The sequence below is a fragment of the Zonotrichia leucophrys genome, chromosome 12 (genome assembly GCF_028769735.1).
Source record: "Zonotrichia leucophrys gambelii isolate GWCS_2022_RI chromosome 12, RI_Zleu_2.0, whole genome shotgun sequence".
NCBI classification, from domain to species: domain Eukaryota; kingdom Metazoa; phylum Chordata; class Aves; order Passeriformes; family Passerellidae; genus Zonotrichia; species Zonotrichia leucophrys.
This window is the reverse complement of record NC_088182.1, coordinates 16,600,628-16,613,806: the sequence shown is the minus strand read 5'-3', so window position 1 is coordinate 16,613,806 and position 13,179 is coordinate 16,600,628.

Genomic DNA, 13,179 nt, shown 5'->3' with positions numbered 1-13,179 from the left:
ATGCATAATCTGACTTGGTTTGTCATAATCTGCTAATTATATGTATATAAAAGGGGGCAGGATAACATTTTTGACCCCTGCACTCCTTAGCAGTCACACAGTTCTTTTATATACACAGGGTAAATTGTGCAAAAGAGCTTTTTGCAATATCCAAATCTTTCTGCCACACACCTGGACAATCCTCTTAAGTGATGCAACAAGACTGCTGTAAAAAAATCCCGAATTTTATATACCACCCATCCCACAGATTATTGTGTGAGATCAGCTGGTAACAGTAAAAGCTTTAGTAAGGATGACATTGCTTTGAGAACAACTTAGATATTTTGTTTTATTTCTTTATTAACATTGGCAAAAGTAAAAGCTTTAGTAAGGATGACATTGCTTTGAGAACAACTTAGATATTTTGTTTTATTTCTTTATTAACATTGAAGTACACGAGGAAAAATGCTCAAGTGGACCCAGTGTTGGATTAAAAACTGAAAACACTCTGAGAGGCAAAAGATGGTGAATTACCAAATGTTAAGTCACAGCACTGTTATTTTACAGTTAAGAACAGAAAAGACAACTTCAAATTGCATAATAATCACAAATAATCTCAAACATGTTCCTCTCTTTTTGATTTTTCTATCAAAAAAATTTTTTTTACTTTATTTTCCAAGAAAAATCCAGATAGACTGAAATAGGCACCAGTTTGCAAAATTAGTGCAAGTACCAAAGATCCTGGAAGTGGCAGAGCATTAAATCCTTGGACATGGGGTGTAGGGCATTTCAGAAGCAAGAGTAAAATCAAATTTAAAAAAAAAAGCAGTGAAAACAAAGCAGCAGCTAAAGGTCAGTGCTGGAAAACCAGCTGAGTATTGGCAAATTTGTCTCAACATTCCTGTAAATTTACAAGTCAGTCCTTGCTTTCTACAGCAGCTTCCCAAGGGGAAGCAGAATAATTGATTTAAATACTTTTCGTCACCAATGGTTGCAGCAGAAGTTCCCAGAAAAAATACTATGCAAAATTACCTAAAATATTTATCAATAACATAAAACTCATGTTGCAAATAAAGTGAATTTAGCAAGGCAAACCAACCTAGATGTGGTCTCAGATTAATTTCATAAATCCCAAATTTCACTTGTTGCTGTTTGGGTTAGAATAATTCACTGGCTTGGAGAATAACAACATTTTACAGCATCTCCTTTGGACTGAAGGCTGTAAATTACAATCCTGCTCTTTTTTAGGAAGCCCCCTTACCTTTCATACTTCAAGTCTTAATTAACCCCAGCACCAGGGCAAGGCAGATCTGCCAGCATGCATTTTTAGTGATTGCTTCAAGCCACAGATGCCAGGAAAAACCATCAGGAAGCCCTTGGATGCACCCAGGAGAGCCATGGCACTGCAGAAGGAAGTTAACAATGCTGTTAGGCTGCTCTGCCATTTATCACCAGTGAAATCTGCTTTTTCACTTCTCCTGCTCCTGGCCAAACCTCCTGCTAATGAACCCAGGGCTTATTTCTCACTGCAGTTTATAAAAAATCACCTTGGATCTCCTCACAGCCAATGCAAGCCAGCCCTGAGGTGAGATGAACAGGTCAGACTCAGGTACAAAACATCCCCAAATTAACCCCACAACCACCCAGCACTCCTAAATGAATCCCAGAATTACCCAAACCCTGGTGGGCTGAGCTGTCCCAGGGGCTGGTGAGGTTTAACTCACCTTAAACAGCAGCACAGAGACCCTGCATGGCTCAGCAGGGACAGATCTGCATTTGTGTGGGCTCACCTGCAGCCTTCAGCTCTGAAAAGAGTGGGATACATTTATATTTATATTTTTATGTTTATATTTATGCTTATATTTATACTATTTGTATTTGTATTGTTTATATTTATGTGTGCTCACAGACCTAAAACAATGAAAACAGAAATAAGCACACCCAGCTGGCAATTCCAGATCTCCTTCAGTCTCCCCACTTCCACCTCTCCATTATCTGCAGAGAGAATTTAAGGTGCCTACACACTTAAATTATGCACTTAAGGATTAATTAAGAATTAACCTCTGATATTGTTTTATAATTAAATCCATATATCTGTCTAATGATCCTGGGCATAAATTATAGTGATGAGTGCAAACAGCAGAAAGGCAGAAGTGTGCATGTGGATTACATTACAGATGGAGGAATTACAAACCTTCCCTTATTTTTCATTCAACCTTCTGAATTATAGCATTTCAGCAACATATTGATTTGTATTGATCTAGAACTTTTAGACAAAAAACTACTCCCAGTTAAAAACTACTTGCTTTTTTTTTTCTCAGCCAATAAATTCTGATTCTTTTTTATTCCTGTAAATATTAAAATTGTCATTTAAAGCTTTAAACCTGAACTTTGTCAACAACAATATACTGACAAAGTGCATCCCAACCACAGTTTTTCTCTCAGTATAACTTTCTACACAACTTTTAATTAACCATGGATAAACACTGGGATAAATTTTATTTTAAAATGCTTTTCTGGTGTGGTCTGAATTTCTGCAGAGTTATTGATCTTGAAAATCCTCCCTTATCTTTAGCGTTTCCCATTGACAGTTGGATCAAAATTACCTTGGGAATAGTGTTTGACACAGAATGCCGGTGCATTGTACAAAAATATCCCCAAGCCCCTGAAGTTTTAAGATTTAATTACCTCTTAGAAATGGTTTAAACTTTTTGCTATATGTAAGTGAAATCCCAGGACAAACAAGTTCTTGGGAGAAGTGTTACTCTCTTACAATGGGATTATATATGTGTATATATATATGTATGTATATGTATATGTATAGGTATATGTATATGTATGTATATGTATAAATTTATATGTGTGTAAATGTATGTATTTATATTTATATTTATATTTATATTTATATTTATATTTATATTTATGTTTATATTTATGTTTATTGTAGATAATAGCTATTTAATAGATCATACAATATATAATGTATATTCATGTAGTATAATAATATATAATGTAGAATATATATTAGTATCTAATATTTATTTATTTGTTTGTTTATTTATTTTTTATATATATAGGAATGGTTCAGGCTTCAGTGCAAATGGTCTTGTCCTGCTGGGCTGCTCTCACTCCCAGGCTGATGCACACCCTGTCCTCACTCACAAACACCTCCTAATGAGGCAAACATCACTTTTATGTATCACATTACCTTTTAAAACTCTCTACCAAAATAAACAATTTTTGATTGAGTAGGGGAATTTAAAATGAAAGAAATAAACCTGATGTCCCGTCTCTCCTGAATGTGGAAGCACAAATGTTCCTGCTCACAGGCAGTGTCCCAGTTATGCTCAGTATTCCTGGAGCTCAGCAGAGGACTGAGCTGGAAAATAAAAGCTGGGACAACCCTTGAAAAGCTCCTGGTGGGTGGGCTGCCCATGAGCACTGACCAGAACAGCTCTGGGGTGACTGCTCACACTGAAAACTCCCTGGCTCTCTCAGAAATCCCTTCAGAAATCCTCCCCTTGGCCGCTCCATCCTTTGTTTTTGCCTGGGATAAGCACCATTGCTTTCCCCCAGCAGCTCTGGTTTCTCCAGCCTTTTTCCTTTCTGAGCTCTTTGCACAGAGGGAGGTCCCAAAGATGGACTGTGCTGTTCCCACAGGAAGGAGGCAGCCAGGCCTTGCTCCTGGAAATTAGGTTATCTCTGTTTCCTCTTTCAGTCCTCTCCTGTCTCTGGTTTATTTCTTGGTTAAACCAATGCTCATTAGTTGTGTCTGCATTTAGTCTCCAACAATTGGCAAAATTGAAAATACACGTTTGAGTCAGCGTTAGGGGAGCTTCAGTAGGGAAAATCCAGGAATTTCTGCGCTGAGGCAAATGTTCAAGGTTTAGATGAGGCAGCAAATCAACTCACAGAGGGCAGAGCAGCACCTGCCCAGAGGTTACACTCGTCCTGCAATCTGCCTTTATGCACAGAGGACAGGCTTAAGGGTATATTCAGTTATTCCAGATCAAAGAAAGCAAACCAAGGCATGAAGATAGAATATTTTTTAAAAGGTTGCTTTATTTCACAGGAGTAAACCTACATCAGGAAACAACCATGTGCCATAGCCCAGGAAAATAATCTAAAAATAAACCAAACCAAAACAAACAAGACACAAAAACAAAATAAAACACAAAAACCCCACCAAAACCAAAATTAAAAAAAAAAAAAAAAAAAAACCACCACAAAACCAGGAAATCTTCATCTACTCCTTAGAAATTCTCTCAGACTACATACACACGTTACTTACTTTTAATGGTCTGCACTGACATATATTAATCAGAGTCTCTGCTAAAGCAGTAATTATTGCAGTTCTAAGGGGGTGTTGAGGTAGATGTACTCAGTACAGATTAATATTCCTTTAATTATGTAACTTACTGGGATCTGTGAGCTGGCAGGGCTGGTGGCTCCTCAGTGCCTGGCATTCATGACAAAGCTTCACCAGGCTCTCATCTTTTCCCCCCTCTCCTGTTCATTTATCATAGGGTTAGATAAAAACAGCAGGGAAATGAATTATTCATGGTTTTTAGCACACTGAGGAGTTAATAAAAAGTTACATACAACTCACATGTGTGATTGCACAAAGCACTGATGTGACCTTGCTAAGCTGGAACAGGCACTCCAAGATTAGCCTGGCATGGATTTCAAGTGTATGAAAAACACAAAATTGCTTCTTAAAGCACTAGTACAGACTGTTTCATGCCTAAATCCTCGTTATGAGCAGTGTATTTATAGGACATGACTCAAGTTTGAAGTGTGCAAAGACAAGTAATCTCTCCTTGCTCATGGCAAAGTGGGGCTCCTGTGTTCAGATGCTCAGCCAACAAAAAATCCTGGTCTGCACAGGGAAGGGCAAAGACAAACAAAGGTTCCCAGATACCAATTTTTGTCATTATGACTCTGAAATATTGCAGCATTTTATAGCTGAGCAAAGGGCAGGGACAGGACAGAAGGAGGTACAAAAGGGGAAGGAAAACCCCAACCCTCTGACCCTTTTCAGGTTGATGGTTTGCACACAAACCTGAGGCTTCTCCAGCTCACTTTGCCTTTCCACCATTGGTTACATCTCATTTTAACAGGGCAAAGCAAAAAGCAAGTGAATAGAGATACCAAGGACAGAATAAAAGCCCATCCCAGCACCACACAGAGAATGTTTTATTCATTCTTCATTCCCTGTCCTTGTGTAGCAATGGAGAATGTGACAGTGCATGATCTGACACACCATGAACCAACCCAACACCATGGTAAGAGTTGTTTCTCTTCATCCATTTGTGAAAGAGGCAATAGTTTAAGGAGTTTAAAAAAATCACATTCTCCTCTAGCAATACCTGAAAAAAAGTTAAATAAAATATTAAAAAGTATAAACGAATAAAGAAAATAAATATATTATATGAATATTTAATATTCAATATAGAATAATTAATATAAAATAATATAAAATTTAATAAAATTTAAAAATTTAATCTAATATATTTAATATAAAATATTTGATGAAATATTTAAAAGTTACTTCAGTAACTGAGTTCTGCTAAGAACTCCTGGACAATGGTTCACCCTCAGCTGACAGAAGCAGGTCATGTTTAAGTTTTCCTTACAAATTGATGCAAACAATGAAAAGATGAAGGATGTTAGATGGTTTTCTCCCAAAGTGGTGAATACAGGTAAGCGGTGGGAAGTGATTTTTAATACCATTCTTATACTGGGGAAAACAGACTATGGAACAGAAAACCATTCATGACACTCACACAAGGGCACGTGTACCAGTAACCACAGCTCTCAAGTCCTTCACCTTTAATCCTTATTTTAAAATATTTTTAATTTGTGGAACTATTCATTTTCCTTGACTTAATGTCTCCTCACCTGTACAGTCTCTTTGTTTGTACACATTACTGTGTTGTGTTGCATTATTACAGAGCTCCTGATTTCCAAAGGATAAACTCCTGGTTAACTTATGTAGGTCTGACCAACAGTTATAAAAAATTATTCCTCCAAATGCACTTTTTTGTATCATGCTCTCTATTTTTGTCATGTCTGAATTAATATAACACATTGCAGCTTTTCCATGCTTTTACTGCTGGGGAATAATACATTTTTTCGAAGTCATTATTCCATGCAAGAAAAGGCTTTAAACTGGCAATACTTTAGGCATGTTATTACAAAGGTGTATAAAACCTGTTTGATATTATTGCCCAATATAAATTACTTTGGCCTCTTGCAACTCTTAATACCTTAAAAAAAGGAGGTTAAGGAGACAACCTTACAAGGAAGAGACTCCATACACTCTGTGTTTTGTGTCCTTATCTTCCCTTTCTCTTTATTATATACACTTGCATGAAAATCTCTCACTTTGCCACCACTTCACTCCTTTTCCCTTCCCTCTGCTATTGTGATGGAAATTATTCAAGAATTAACCTGCTGCCACTGACTCCTGGGTCAGTTTCTCTGTTGCTGTTTTTACATCATCTAACAAAGATTAATTTGGATCCAGGCTCTGAATGGCAGCTCTGGGAGGACCCAGCAGCCAGAGCCTGCACTCTGCTACTGAGCTAAGGAAAAACAGGACAAGTCTCACAGGCTTCAAGCTCTTGTGTTCACTTCTAAAAATGCAAACCTACAAAATAATCAGTGTATTTAAAAAGAAATCCTGGGTTTGGATTTTTTCCCCCCTCAATGAGTTCACTGTTTATGCATGATGTAATTAATGAGTTTATCAACTTTTTTCCCTGCACATCACAAAAGAAATCTGAGAGTGGGAATTGCCTTGAGACAGACCAAGAGCCTGGTCTTCAAGGAGACACTTCAATGTTTAAAAATCTAAATACACATTATTGAACTCTCAGCTGCAGCAGGCCTTTCTGGCAAACAGCAAAGTAGAATAAGTACCAGCCTTAAGAAGTTCAAGTGTGTCCCTGATGGTGGGGAGAAAAAAACCCAAGGTGTTAAGGCTGGACCCTGGCAGCAGTGACAACGTTTGTGCCTCTCTGTGTCAGCACAGACAAGTCCTGCCTGGCAAATGAAGCTTTGAGTGGGAATCCCTGGAGTCCACACACAAGAAATTGGAATGGAAAAGCAGGAATGAAAATCCAGTGTGCCAGAAGCAGCTCAAAGAACATTCCCAGGTGCAGCCAGAGAAACAGGGAGCAGGGAAACAATGCTGTGGGATGCTCAGGGCTGTGCTGTGCAGCCCCAGGTTAGCACATCCATCACACCTACCCAAGACAGGCCTGTGCATCCACCAAGAGAGCAGCTGAAAGCACTTTCACACAATAATCCAAGTCAAACTAAATATTTGAGAATTTTGTGCAGCTCTGTTTTCTGAGACTGCTCTTGCTCTTCCCAGGTTGTGTCTTGTGTGTGATGGTACCGACAGCAAAATGGGATTTGGAAACAGACCATTAAGTCTCTATTTGCAGTATCTCTTTGTAGGTTTTTCCATTTTTAAAATGATGGATGTTCCTGGTTCTTTGCTGTTTTCCTCAGGGGAAGGAAGGCATCTCTTTGGAATACGTACAGCCTGAAATAGCCAGTGTTTTTGGCTAATATACACAAGTGCTAAAAGCTGATGCCTTAGCATTTTAGCTTGTCTATTTTTCATATATTTGTACTCCTGCAGTTCTTTAGTGTGTAACTCCAAACCCCACACCCAGTGGCAGCTGCAGCTTTCCCATTTTGGGCACACACAGCAATTCCTCTCCAGGCCTGGCAATCAAGGACACCTCACTGCCTCAGGGCCAGAGATGGGAACAAAAGGGACTTGGGGGGAGCAAACTGGGGCTCAATGACTTCATTACCTGCAGCTGGGATTGGCAGATTTACCCTCAATATGCAAGTGGACCAAACTTATAAAAGTATAAAAACCTGTGAAACATTGTCCATTTTGGGTGTAGCCCCTGGGGGGCTTTGTCTGCCCTAAATACACCTGAAGATCCTTCAATAAACAGAACTGCTTTTTATTCCCTTAATTTTGGCTGGCCTCTGGTTTTAGGCATCAGCGCCAAAGCTCAGGTTTGCAGGCAGTGGCTCAGCCATGGAGGGGAGGAGGTTCAAGGCATTCTGTAGAACTGAGATTCAGAACTCTGCATTGTAAAATTCAGGCAGTGGAGCAGCAAAGAGAGGTGAGAAAAGAATCCAAGTGCTGCCCATCAATAGAGCTGGAGCAAGTCAATAGGGATGTGCTGGTACCATGGCACCAGTGCTTACAGCCATGGCTGTGGCACACACACTACACAGCTGCTTTGGGACTTTCTTCCTCAAAGAGATACTCAATTACTCCTTAATTTAATTTTAGGTGGTGGAAATAGAAACACCTGTGGCTGTTTACCAGCTCATCTCCTCTGTTAGTATTGAACTGTGAGTTTATGTCCCTAAGATGAGGGCAAAGCAGCAGGGAAAGACATTTTTTACAAAGACCATTAAAAAGGGGGAACCTGGGACACTTTTCTAATTAATTTGCAGAATTAAGATCAGGAGTAGCTCCTGCCAAGTCCACAAACTAACAGGATCATCCAGGGATTTGCAGCATAAGGTGAATGCTTCAGTTTGGGTTTGTCCCCTCCACTGCCCTTTGGGGCAAGCAGTCATCACACACAGAAATAAATATAACCTGTGTTGTTCTGGGGTTTTAATCCCCTTTCTGTGCTTTATTTCTGTCACTTTGACTCCTCTTACAGAGCTGGTCTAAGTTACATGGTGTTTAACACCAAGTGAATGGCAGAATCTTGAAGGTACCCAAATATTGCCAGCAAAATCCATTTTTGCATCTGGCTTGTACATCCAGTAGGGTGATGAGGATGCCACAGGGTGCCACAGAGGAGTTCAGATATAAATGTGATCAACACATTATTGAAAATACCCAAACAAAACCACATTTTAGAACTTATAACCAGTTTCTTTCCTTGTACTCACTAATTTTTATGGGTGAGCTAATTTCAGGCTGAAATTTGTCAGGATTTTTTTTTTTTTTTTTTGCAAATCCATAGTTTCCTTAAGTGACAAAATAAATTTTAAAAGTGAGTCAGAAAAACCCTGTCACTTTCTCAGGCCACCCATCCTAGGATTAATTCTTAGGCAGCTTCCCCTCATATGTGCCCTAAATTCCCATCCCATTTCACTGCAAGCCTCTTGAAAACTTGTTCATTACTATTCTCTTTGCAATTAGTATTTATTTACTGGAAGACTCCTCCCATCTCACCCTCAGACTTCCCTGCTGCAGAACAAAGATGCCAACTCTTGCAATCCTTCCCAAGCCATCTTTGCCAGACCTTATTCCTGATTCTCCTCACGGGCCTCCCTCCAAATTGTCAACATCCTCCTCATGGCAGGGCTCCCAAACTTGGACACAGGGCTGCAGGAGGAGCCTTATCAGCAACTGAGTGGAAAGATTACTTCACCATCTCGCAGACAATCCTGTTTATGCAGCACAGCACTTGCTTTTTTTGGTACTTGTGTTCTTTGGCAAGAAGATGGAATTACTGGTCCTTGTTTAATTACTAATCCGTGGCAGCTCCCTTTGCTGTAAAGCTCTTGCTTTCCAAGAGCCTGAGCTTGGCTTTTGGCTCATTCAGCTGACACAGTGAGCAACTTCTCTTTTTCATCTTACAAACACTGCCTTCAGGAATATTCAGGATCCTTCATCCTTGTTTAGATTGTATCACCAGCAAGATTTGCAGTCTAAGATCTCAATTTTTCCACGTTGCCTCATCTCCTCCCACTTCCCTGCCTGGCACACACAGCCAGAAGCAATGCAGTCCCGAAGATCCCATGATTTTGGGGGTTGCCAGCACATTAATCACAGAACACAAGTCCTAGGTCTGTATTTTGATAGTCTGCACCTCTGCAAAGCTGCTGCCTTGCAAACAGAAGGATGTTTGTCCCTTCAGGCAGAGCACAAAGGATATCCCATGGCAGCACCCCCTGCACAGCTGTCCAGCTGTCACACCTGATCAAACACAGCAAATATTAACTGCCAGGCTACATTTTGCTTGTCTGTGAGGTTTCAGCTGTTTTCACTGGTTTGAACACTAAAGACAACTAGAACAAATTGCAGAATTAGGCCAGTGTTTACAGAACTCCCAAGAAAGTCATAAAAATTAAATATCTTTAGGAACAGTTTTAATTCCATCTACAAGGAACTTCAGAAATCTTCTGAGGAGCTTTGTGACCCCCTAATTAGAACTTTGTACAGACACAGACTGGAAATTAACTGAAATATCCAGACATACCGAAATAGGAACCTTTTTCCCCCCTCAATTACATAAAAGCTATAATTATATTTGTTACATAAACACTTTAACTGGGGAAAACATTAGATAATTGATGACAGTCCCTCCCTCCAACCCCAGCTGCCCACCACTCACAGCACAGCAAGAGCAAAATTAACTCAGCAAAGTTGTGTTCCCCCTGCAAAGCTGCTCCTGTGTGTGGATGGTGCTGTGGAAAAAAGATGTGAAAGGAAATTATCTGAGGCTCTTTTGCAGGCCACTTTTTGTAATGCAGCTGCAGACAGTGTATTTTCAAGCTGTTTAATCAGTGTTAAGAGTCCAGCTTGTAAGAAATCACATAAAGAGCAAGAAATTATTTAACAGACTGAATAATTGCTCTGTGCTTAACCAGTAATGATGAGGACACTGAACTCTGCTGCTGGCAGAAATCAGAAAGATTCTGAGCTGCAAAAGGGCTGAAAGGTTGATCAGCTGCCACTCAACTCATTGCAGGATGAGGAGAAATCTGTTTATTTTTTCTCTCTTTAAAGCCCTTCTTCTCTCTGAGCAGGAAGTTACCTGCAGAAGGACACCTACAGTCACCTGGGCAGGGCAGAAATGCAGCTCTGAGTGCTGCATCCACCCTGGGCAGGGCAGAAATGCAGCTCTGAGTGCTGTACCCACCCTGGGCAGGGCAGAAATGCAGCTCTGGCTGTTGTACCCACCCTGGGCAGGGCAGAAATGCAGCTGTGAGTGCTGCACCCACCCTGGGCAGGGCAGAAATGCAGCTCTGAGTGCTGCACACACCCTGGGGAGGAGAGGAGGTGACTCTGGGCTGGAGCAGCCTGGCCCACACTCAGTGATGGCTCCTGAGGAGTGACAGGGACTGCACTGACACGAGCAGTGCTGCTGCTCTCCTGTCACAGAATTTGCTGGTTCAGCTCAGCCAAGCCTGAGGATTTCCTGATTTCAGTGCCAGGCCCTGCCCTTGCCACGGATGCCAACAGAATCCCAGCCTGGTGGAACTGGGGCAGAACAAACCCCTTGGAGCTCAAAGCAGCTCCCAGAGATTCAGTGGGCAGGGACACAACTCTGTGCACGTGTTTTTGGGGATGCTCCCATTTTGCAGAGCTCCAGCACTGTGAATTTTGCATGCAACAATGGATCTGGGTTGTGTCAGTACCTCCCGCTCCCCAGCAGCCCAGCTCCTGCAGGATGCACACGTTCCAGGCAGGAGGAGAGCTGGAATGCCACCAGGTGAGAGGCAGCAACACCAGGACTCAAGGCTCCAAACTCCTCCAGGGACAGCAAATGCTGTGACACAGCTCTGGAGTGCCCTGCTCATGGTTTCTCTACGCAGCAGTGGTCTGGGACCTCATTTGTGTAACAAGCTATTTAAGAGGGAAGCTAATTGAGGTACATAAATCCTGAAGAATATCACATCAAGCCAAGAGACTATTATTAGCCCAACCTAGATAATGTTATAGAAGTGCATTAAGAAACCTCAATAAAAAAATTACTAGGAAACATTCCCCCCCTTCAAGATCCCAAGAGATAAATTCTCTCATGCAATGATTAGATATTATCCAGAAGAATAAAAAAGGAACACTAAAAATGGATGTGGAGAAGGAAGGTAGAGACAGCACAAGATCACCCAAATGGGTCACAGCCTGTTCCTAACGTTCATGGCTGTGCAGGTAAGAGATCACAGCCATCTAACAGTGGCACCTGACAGGAAACCCTAACTCTACCTCCAATTTTTTTTTTTTGTAATTATAAGCTACTTATGTTGATGTAAAGTTAATGGACCCAGAAGCATTTCCAGCAGTGTCCTCTGATCAGCTCTGGTCTTGTTCTTCCATTACATGACCTAAGTATATTGAATTTTCCCTTCTGCTAGTTTCTACTGATCCTACCAGACAGAAAGAGCATCCATGGGCATTTCCAACCTTGTGATGTGAGCAGGCTGGAGCACACCTGGGTTTCTGTCCTCACAACCCATGAGGACTGTGCTGATGTGGAGAGAAAGCAGAGCCAGTTAAAAAAACAAACAAAACCAACCACACATATACCAAAAAAAAAAAAAGGAGAAAAAGGAAAAGTGACATGGTCAAGAGTGTACAGTGAAGGAAGGAGAGTGAGATGAAACAGGAGGACAAAATGCTAAATCCCAAATAAGTCTCTAAAAATGCAAGTGTTGTGACCTTAGACTGGGTCATTAAGAATGAGGTTAGGTTGCAATCATTTACCATCTCCCTTTATTCTCCATCAATAATAAAGCAAAGTTCCTTTAGGAACAGCAATCTTGCTTTCACAGATGAAACCTGGACATTTTTGATGTGACAAAGAAACCTCACAAACCAATACAAATTGGATTTCCATGTCACTGTGTCACTAAAAACCAGCTGACTTCCAGGTAAAAGTAGAGGGCAATGTCCAGTATTCATTAACCTGAACAGGAACCTGAACAGGCCAGTGATTCAGGAGGCAGAGCCATTTTTAATACTGATAAAATAATTTTCTGTAAGCTGAGTGCCAGGAAGTTGGTTCACTTCAAAGAGTCTTTACAATTTTGGTCCAGTCCACCAGTGCAGGAGTTACACAGAACAGCTATTTATAGTTATTCCAACTAACAGAGTTATCATGAACCAGCTTTGGGTTTTGCTCCTAGTGATGATGAAACTCAGAGAGCAATGGAAAAAGGTGCTCAGAAGCCTCTGCCCTGCCAGGCTGCTGCTCCCAGCACAGCCAGGGCTCACTCTGCCTGCCCCAGGGAGGTGCAGAACCCCCAGGTGTGCTCAAAGCTCCAGCTGAGCCAGGCACAAACACCCCAGCACTGCCAAAGGGGGGCTCTGCCTTCCCCTTCCTGCCAGCAGGTACAGGAGTGAACACTGAAACACTGGCAAGCTACAGAAACTAAAACCCCGACTGTTTTCAGTCTGAAACTGCTTCTGCATCA